Source organism: Carcharodon carcharias, chromosome 20 (genome assembly GCF_017639515.1).
Source record: "Carcharodon carcharias isolate sCarCar2 chromosome 20, sCarCar2.pri, whole genome shotgun sequence".
Classification (NCBI taxonomy): Eukaryota; Metazoa; Chordata; class Chondrichthyes; order Lamniformes; family Lamnidae; genus Carcharodon; species Carcharodon carcharias.
In genome coordinates, this window is record NC_054486.1 from 7,860,881 (window position 1) to 7,870,634 (window position 9,754).

At 42.9% G+C, this 9,754-nt stretch overlaps 1 non-coding gene across 1 annotated transcript; it reads right to left on the reverse strand.

Moving 5' to 3' along the window:
• Positions 1-8,185: 8,185 nt before the first annotated feature.
• LOC121292869 lies at positions 8,186-8,290 on the reverse strand. The gene has a single exon (XR_005946361.1). It is a non-coding gene; the product is annotated as a U6 spliceosomal RNA (small nuclear RNA).
• Between the last annotated feature and the right edge of the window lie 1,464 nt (positions 8,291-9,754).

The following is a 9,754-nucleotide window of genomic DNA, read 5'->3' on the forward strand; positions in this document are numbered from 1 at the left end:
GTTGTCCAGGTCTTGCTGCACATGGACATGGACAGCTTCTGTATCTGAGGAGTTGCGAATGGTCATCCAGAAACATTACAGCCATGATCCAAATGTGAACAAAATAGCTGAATGCCAGAGGAAGGTGAGAGTGACTTCCTTTGACATCAAGGTAGCATTTGACTCAGCGTTCCATCAAGGAGCCCTAGCAGAATTGAGGTCAATGTGAATCAGAAGAAAAGCTCCCCACTGGTTGGAGTCATACCTAGCACAAAGGAAGTTGGTTCTGGTTGTTGGAGGTCAATCATTTCAGTCCCAGGACATCACTGCAGGGGTTCCTCAGTGTAGTGTCCTCAGCCCAACCATCTCTAACAGCTTCATCAATGATCTTCATCATAAAGTCATCTGCAAGTTCCCCTCCAAGCCACACACCATCCTGACTTGAGACTATATTGCCATTCCTTCACTGTCACAGGGCCCAAATCTTGGAACTCTCTCCTTGACAGCACTGTGGGTGTACCTACAACACAGTTCAAGAAGATGGCTCACCACCAACTTCTCAAGGGCAATTGGGGATGGGCACTAAATGCTGGCCTTTCAGTAATGCCCACATCCCATGGAAAAATGATAATCAATGTCAAATATTAGAAGATGCATTACAAACCTTTAACTCATTTGACTTTCATGCTAGATTTCTTATCAGTTTTAATGCCACCGTCCTGGTAGTAGTCCTCACATCTCTTATGATCCAGATTGTGTCTTTAGCTTCTTAATAACTAAATAAATAACATTAAGCAGGTAAAGACTCATGAATTCAACAGAGAACCTTCAGCACTAGATACTGATTTACTTGAAGGTATCATGTACTTCACTTTTGATGGGCACAATGAATATCCTGCTAACAGGCAGGTGCTCAAGCTAAAGCTAACAGAGAACAGGTAACTCCTTTCGTATAGCAAAGCATTGTGAGCTGCTTCAAAGGAGAATTTCAAACAATCACCATGCTACGTAAGGAGATATTAGGGCAGGTGGCCAAAAGCTTGGTCAAAGTAGGAGGTTTTTGAGGGGGAGAAAAGGCAGGAAGGAGGGAATTCCAGAGCTTATGATTCAAAGAAATGAAAGCATGCCCGCCAGTGGTGGAAAATCAGGGATACTGAAAACACCAGAATTGGAGCAACACAGAGATTTTGGAGGGTTGTTGGTCTCGAGGAGATTAGAGGGACATGGAGGGACGAGGCTCTGGAGGGATTTTAAAACAAGAATGAGAATTTTGACATCAAGGTGTTGCTGGGCTGGAAGCCAATGTTGGTCAGCAAGTGATGGGCCAATAGTCCTTGACATTTGGTGCAAAACAAGATATGTTACAGTTCTCTTCTCAATATGTGAAAATAACATAGGCTTCCAATGATCTTTCAATATACACGGAACCTTGAAAATAGATGTTCCAGCGAGCATAGTTTCTCTGTTGCTTGCAGTCTATGGACCGCTGATCTAAGTGCAAGAAGTTCAATATAAGCCTGTAATTGCAAACCACCGGTCACAGAGCTGTCCATCAAAAGAGATCCAAAGAAACACCTATGCCCCAACCTGGCCATGACATTGCCTAGACACAGCTGTCAATCAAAGAATCACTACCTCAGAATGTCTTGATTCTTTGGTGTGTGCCATATAACTTAAAGGTACAGGTCTAAGAACTTGTGCAGACATGTCAAAACAAACAAATACTTACAATTATAATTCATCTGCCTGTCTGAAATATCTACATCAGCAGCAAGGATATTGTGAAACAGGTATAACATATTGCATCTGCATTTAATCTACATTAGTATTTTAAAATCACTTGTGTTCAAAGAAAGCAAAATTGAGGCATAGTAATTGAGCTACATCTACTTGAACAAAATGTGTACACATTACCTTGCAAGACATCCCCCAGAAACCTTGTGTATACTTTCACTAGTGGGGAGACATGCGCACTGGTTATGTCACTGGGCTAGTAATCCAGAGGCCAAAGCTAATTCTCTGGGGGAGGCTCAGGTTTAAATAGCAACTGGGTGGAATTTAAAACAAAAACAGAAAATGTCAGAAAAACTCATCAGGTCTGGCAGCATCTGTGGGGAGAGAAACAGAGTTAACATTTTGAGTCCGTGTGACCCTTCTTCACTCTGAAGAAGGGTCATGCAGACTCGAAACGTTAACTCTGTTTTTCTCTCCCCACAGCTGCTGTCAGACCTGCTGAGTTTTTCCAGCATTTTCTGTTTTTGTTTCAGATTTCCAGTATCTGCAGTATTTTGACTTTAACTGGGTGGAATTTAAATTCAATTAATAAATCTGGAATTAAAAGCTAGTCTCAGTAGTGGTGACCATGAAACAATTGTAAAAACCCATCTGGTTCACTGATGTCCTTTAGAGAAGGAAATCTGCTGTCCTTACCTGGTCTGGCCTACATGTGACTCTAGACCCACAGCAATGTGGTTGATCCTTAACTGCCCTCTGAAATGGCCTAGCAAGCCACTCAGCTCAAGGGCAATTAGGGATGGGCAACAAATGCTGGCCTTGGCAGTGACAGCCGCATCCTATGAATGAGAAAAAAAATAAGGAACCCAAATTAATAATCAAAGACAGATCAAAACATGAATTGTTACTTTTTGACTCTAACACAGTCTACTATAACATTCCTTGCTAAATCTTAAAATTAGTAACTCATCTGGTCCTACATTATACCATATGAATTTCAAATTTAATCACAAATCTATGTTAAAACAACTAATATTTATATTCAGTTCTGTCGAAGGGTCATGAGGATTCGAAACGTCAACTCTTTTCTTCTCCGCTGATGCTGCCAGACCTGCTGAGTTTTTCCAGGTAATTCTGTTTTTGTTTTTGTCTAATATTTATATAACATTTTTAATGTAGTTGTAACATGCCCAAGGTACTTCATAGGAACATTATAAAACAAAATATGACACCAAGCCACATAAAGAGATATTATGATCAAAAGCTTGAGCAAAGAAGTGGGTTTCAAGGAGTCTCTTCAAGGCAGAAAGTGAGGTAGAGACATGGAAAGGTGTAGGGAAGGAATTCCAGAGCTTGGGGCCTTGGCAACTGAAGGGATGGCCACCAATGGTGGTACGATTAAAGTTGGAAGATTGTGGTGCTGGAGGAGATTACAGAGTTAGGGAAGGGCAAGGTTTTGGTGGGATTTGAAAACACAGTTGAGAACTTTAAAATCAAGATGTTGCTTGACTGAGAGCTAATGTAATGCAGCATGCACAGGAGTGATGAGTGAACAGGACTTCAGGCAAGTTAAGACACGGGCAGCTGAGTTTTGGATGACCTCAAGTTCACAGAGGATAGAGTGTGGGAGAACAACCAGGAGTCTGTTAACATTGTCGAATCTAGCAAGTAACAAAGGCATAAGTGAGGGTTTCAGCAGCAGATGAGTCGAGACGGGGCAATGTTGAGCGATGCGGATCTGCAGGTGGAAGTAGGTGGTTATAGTGCAAATCTGAAGTCAGAAGCTCATCTCAGGGACAAATATGACAGCAAGATTGCGAACAGACTGATTTACTCATGGATTGCTACCAGGGAAAGGAGAAGTTGGTAGCTGGGGAACAGAGTTTGCAGCAGAGACCAAAAACAGTGTGGCTTCAGACTTGCCAATATTTAATTGGAGGAGATTTCTACCCATCCAGTGCTGGATATCAGATAAACAGTCTAATAATTTAGCAACAGTGGAGGAGCTGACACAGATGATGGCGAGGGAGCGCTGGGTGATCTCAATGTACATATGAAAATTGGACTTAGACTTTTGGATAATGTCTTGATCTAATGTTAATGACCTAGACTCAGGTGTGCAGGACACAATTTCAAAATTTGCAGATGAAGCAGAACTTGCAAGTATTGTGAACTGTGAGGAGGATAGTGATAGACTTCAAGAGGACTTAGGCTGGTGGAATATATGGATAAGTGGCAGCTGAAATTGAATGCTGAGAATTGTGAAGTGATACATTCTAACTGGTAGGAACAGCAAGGAAAAGCAACATAAAATAAAGGGTACAATTGTAAAGGAGTTTCAGGAGCAGAGCAACCTGGGGATATATGTTCATTAATCATTGAAGGTGGCATGACAGTTTGAGAAAGCAGATCATAAGGCATTTGGGATCCTTGACTTTATCAATAGGGTCACAGAGTAAGGAAATTATGGTAAACCTTACAAAGCATTGGTTCAGCCTCAATCAGAGTCTGGGCACCACACTTGAGGAAGGATGTGAAAGGATTAGAGATGGTGCAGAAAATATTCACAAGTATGGCTCCAGGGATGAGAAACTTCAGTAATAGAGGTGTTCAAAATCATGAGGGGTCCAGACAGAGTTCATGCAGAGAAATTGTTCTGATTGGAGGAAGGGTTAAGAACCAGAGGGCACCTATTCAAGGTGATTTGCAAAATAACCAGGTGTGACATGGAAAAAAAACTTTTAAAACGCAGTTACTGGTTAGGATCTGGAATGCACTGCCTGAGAATGTGGTGGAGGCAGATTCAATCTGGCTTTCCAAAGGGGATTGGGTAAGCACTTGAAGAGAAAAGAAATTGCAGGGTTATGGGGAAAAGGCAGGGAAGTGGGATGACTTGAGTAGGTCTTACAGAGGGCCATGGGGGTTAGTTAGCTCAGTTGGCTGGATGGCTGGTTTGTGACGCCAACAGCGTGGGTTCAATTCCTGTACTGGCTGAGGTCATTCATGAAGGCTTCTCAGCCTCACCCCTTGGGGTGTGGTGACCCTCAGGTTAAACTCACCACCAGTCATCTCTCTATCTAATGTTAGAGCAGCCTCTGGGAATACAGTGATTTTCATTCACTTTCACAGAGAGCTAGCATGGACACCATGTGCCAAAAGACCTCTTTCTATACCATAACCATTCGATGATCTCTGTTGCCAAGGGGTAGATGAGAAATAGGAGGAGGCCAAGGATAGTTCCTGGGTAATGATGCAGGAGTGGGAAGAAAATCCTTTGCAATGTGATGACAAAGGAACTATCCAAATATTTTGTCAAATCTACAACTGGATGATTAATTTTGGAACATTATGATACATTAAAATATGGAATGAATTAAAACCATTCTAGAAGAAAAGCCTCTTTGATGCTAATTCTCAACAGTGCTATAGTCTAAAACAAATTAAATTGCCTATAACACTTCTAATGCAAGTCAATCCTTTTTCTATCATACAATACCTTTCATAAGGGAATTGCTACATCGGCATGAGGAAGACTTTTGTAAGTTTGCTGAAGAACTGAATGAACAATGCACCAGCCTTTCCACTAGTAAATCAGTACAGCTATTGTTGCCAAGATCTCAAACGCCAACATGTTGGACTTTGAAGCTAGTTCAACAACCATAGACTGGAATGTTGAATTACCAAACTGCCTTCTTAAGTGCCTTCTTTCTTGGCTAGTAGTCATTTGGTAACACGGAACTTGAGGTTACTGATAAAAGAGACTTTTTTTGTCAAAGTTTCTCACCCTGCACTCATCAGGACAATTCGCAAGAAAATACCAATGTCAGGGGAAACAACATGTTTATACTGTATGAGAAGAGAGTGCTGATTGATTGGCAAGTGGACTCTGATTGGTAGAGCATTGCCATGTAGAATGCGCCAGCAGGTGGTGACTGACAGTTAACTGCCAAGCATTGTTTGATAATTAAACCAGGCAGCTTGACTCTGATTGGTCAAGATATGTCCTGTAGCATGAACCAGCGAATAGCTGTCACTTATTTTTGTTTAGCTGAAACAGGCGCAATGTGTGTACATGTTCTTTCTGTCTGCAAAGAACAGGGCCCCGTGTATTAATATATGTAGCTTCCAGTACACGCAAATGCGCCACACTGCGAGCCCAACTGTCAATCTTAAATTGGTTGTTAGCAAATGTTGTCCAAACACAGAATCACATCTAATGTTGGACACTGTGTTTTGAGTTTTGCGAGCACGGGCCAGTTAGGTGTGGTCTGTACCTTGCCCATTGCGAACAGTGGAAGGGACATGCTGTATGATACAATCCAGCAATCTTTGGGATGTATGGTCCACATACCCAGCATCAGACTGGTGCTGGTATTTGCTTGCGAATTGTGCTGATGATTGCAAGACAAAAAGCTTCAAGAGAAAAGCGTCTCTTTTTTTCAGCATTACTTGGCTAGCTGTTTAAAACAGGAGCTCCAGGTGCATATATAAGCGACGGTGAAAAGTTCGTTTTTCGCAATGGATATAGCTTGAAATTACAAGTAAATATGCTCCAGTAGTACAATTACCCTGAAGATGCCCAACAACAGCAAATGCTCTAAGCCATTTCATTCACTTAAACCATATGTTAGAAATTATGCTACACAATTGAAAAAATGCATTCACAAAAACTGCCACACTGAATTTAAAGAAATCTTTTTTTGAAAAATATACTTTATTCATAAAATATCTGGAAAAACGTTCCAAAACATTTCAAAATCACCATCACAAAAAGTACAATCAGATTCAACTTTTACACATGGATCACTTGGTGCATCGATACAATCAATGAATATTACAGTCGTTTCAATATGGTCAATGCAGACAATGGTATTGGAGTTATCAGCATACATCATGTTGCACTCTGATAAAAGCAAAGAACTGCGGATGCTGGAAATCCAAAACAAAAACAGAAACAGAAATACCTGGAAAAACTCAACAGGTCCGGCAGCATCGGCAGAGAAGAGCAAAGTTGACGTTTCGAGTCCTCATGACCCTTCAACAGAACGGTGGACAGAACACAACAGTTGCTGAGTTTTTCCAGGTATTTCTGTTTCTGTTTTTGTATCATGTTGCACTCTGATGTGCTTCAATACAATTATAATACAATTAGTATTCAAAGCAGACGCTCATTTTGAGCTGTACAGCCTGAAAGGCTTTAAACAACTCCCAGTACTTCGGTGCACTGTGGCTGAAAGGTCTTAGACAGCGACCCTTCCCCATTGTGCCTTTGCGGCGGCTGCCCCAAGCTTTAGTGCGTCCCTCAGCACGTAGTCCTGGACCTTGGAATGTGCCAGTCTGCAACACTCGGTCGGGGACAACTCTTTGGGCTGGAAAACCAACAAGTTTCAGGCAGACTGAAGAGTGTCTTTCACCAAGTTGATGATCCTCCAGCTGCAGTTGATGTTTGTCTTGGTGTGTGTCCCTGGGAACAGCCCGTACAGCACAGAGTCCTGTGTCACAGAATTGCTTGGGATGAACCTCGACAGAAACCACTGCATCTCTCTCCAGACCTTCTTCGCAAAGACACAATCTACAAGGAGGTGAACAACGGTCTCGTCCCCACCACAACCACCTCGAGGGCAACGTGCAGAGAGGGTGAGACTCCTGGCGTGTAGGAAGGATCTGACGGGGAGGGCCTTTCTCACCACCAGCCAAGCTACATCTTGGTGCTTGTTGGAAAGTTCTGGCGATGAGGCATTCTGCCAAATGACTTTGACAGTCTCCTCAGGGAACCATCCTACAGGATCCACCCTCTCCTTTTCCCGCAGGGCCTCTAAGACGTTACATGCTGACCACTGCCTGATGGACTTGTGGTCAAAGGTGTTTCTCTGCTTAAATTTTTCCACGAGGGACAGGTGGTACGGCACAGTCCAACTACTTGGAGCGTTCCACGGCAGCGTGGCCAGACCCATCCTTCGCAACACCGGCGACAGGTAGAACCTCAGCATGTAGTGACACTTGGTGTTTGCGTACTGAGGGTCTACGCACCGCTTGATGCAGCCGCACACAAAGGTGGCCATCAGTATGAGGGCGATGTTGGGCACGTTTTTTCCCCTCTTATCTAGAGGCTTGTACAACGCGTCCCTGCGGACACAATCCTTTTTCGACCTCCAGATAAAGCGCAAGATGACTCGGGTGATCGCCAACATGCAGGAGTGTGGTATGGGCCAGACCTGCGCCATGTACAGCAACAGCGAGAGGGCCAAACACCTGATGACCAGGTTCTTACCCGCAATGGAGAGGGAGCGTCGCTCCCACATGACCAGTTTCCTTTTCACCATAGACACTCGCTCCTTCCAGTTTCTAACACATACCCCGGTCCCTCCGAACCATATCCCCAGCACCTTCAGGCCTTCAGCCCTGAAGGGATCGGTCAGCCCATTTCCCAAAGAACATGGCCTCGCTCTTCCCACAATTTATCTTGGCTCCCAAAACTATGGAGTGCTTCACGAGTTTGCATGTCATCCTTGCACAGGGTTCATGCTAATCTTCTCTGTATCATTCCAATTTTAGTATATGTCCTGCTGAAGCGAGCATTAAAGAAATCACCAAAATCACCAGCATTGGAAGCATGAATACCATTAACTAGTTTCTAACAAATCCCCAGCCTTGTTATTGGACCTTCCACATCTAACTCAATCCCTCAACACTGAGCACCAACGTCCAACCCCATCGATATGTTACCACAAACCTGTTAGTTTTTAAATTACTCCAGGTACAATTGTCGCTTTGTGGAATGATGTAAAAACCCTCTCCTGCTTTTGTCAGAAATGATTGCCTTTGCTACCATATTGAAGGTCTCCTGGCCGACATATCAATGACAATCAAGACACCAGAGGAGCAAGTTGATCTCAAACCTCCATGAGTATTAGCCCGAACTGGGTATCGGGAGATGCACGTGCATTCTGAAGACAACTCTCATCCTGATGTTCATTCCCTCTTTGAATGGTAAACTGTGCTTCATTTGGCATTGCTCAGTGACAGCACAGCAATAGGTTCGGGGACTCAGTGACATCAAGATCATGGATAAGGAGCCATTTCATAGAAAATGTTGATGCTTCAGTGCAATGCGTTGCCGGTACCAATCTTGCTAACCAAACGGAACGTAGTGAATGAAGTCTATTCAAAGAGAGGTTGGGGGGGAAGAGAGAATGCGGATTGGACAAGCGAGTGAAGAAAAGAAAAAGGGATAAAAAAAACACAACAGCAATGCAAGAAAGGGACTTTAAAAATGCCACATTTGGAAACTCCTGGTGACGGGGGGTGTGTTAAACTGCTTAGCAGGATGACGGTCTTAAAGAGTAAAGAGTTGATATTCAGGAATGGTTCCCACAGAAAGTAATTTATGATGACTTCACTTTCTAGACACATTAACATGGTAACCAAAGACAGTGGGATTCCACAGGGGTAAAGTGCTTCCTAGTCCAGCCCATCGGTAACTACTTCCTGTCATCACACAGAAGACCTCATGTACACTGGCATAAGCAAAATCAGAACAAAGTTGCAAAGGATGGAGTGAAATATGTTTCATGAATGTTTGTGAAGGTTGGAAATTTCACAAAGTGTTTTATTTGCAATTTTGCGCACCTAATTATTTCTATCGGCTATTGAAAAAAATGGCTGAAAATACATTTCCACAGTGTAAAATAGTTGTAAAAATATCCATTTCTCCCCCCTCCCCCACACCCCCAGCCGACCCCCATCATAAGCTTTCAAGTTAGCAGGTTTGCCATTACAAAGACAACAAATATTATCAAGACACACAAGCAACTCCAAACAGGATCACTCCAACCTTCTTCCGTGTTTACCATCTACAAAGGCCTTAACTTGGATGTTTGACAAAAACCTGTCCATCAAGCTGCATGTCTAAGTCTATCAGGCTGAAAAATCAGAGCTAATAAAAGTCAATCAGTGATTGTTTAACTTTACTGCTACTGCCTGAAGCAGGATTACAAAACCTTAATGCATATCTAAAACTCAGCCAAGAATCTCTGTCATC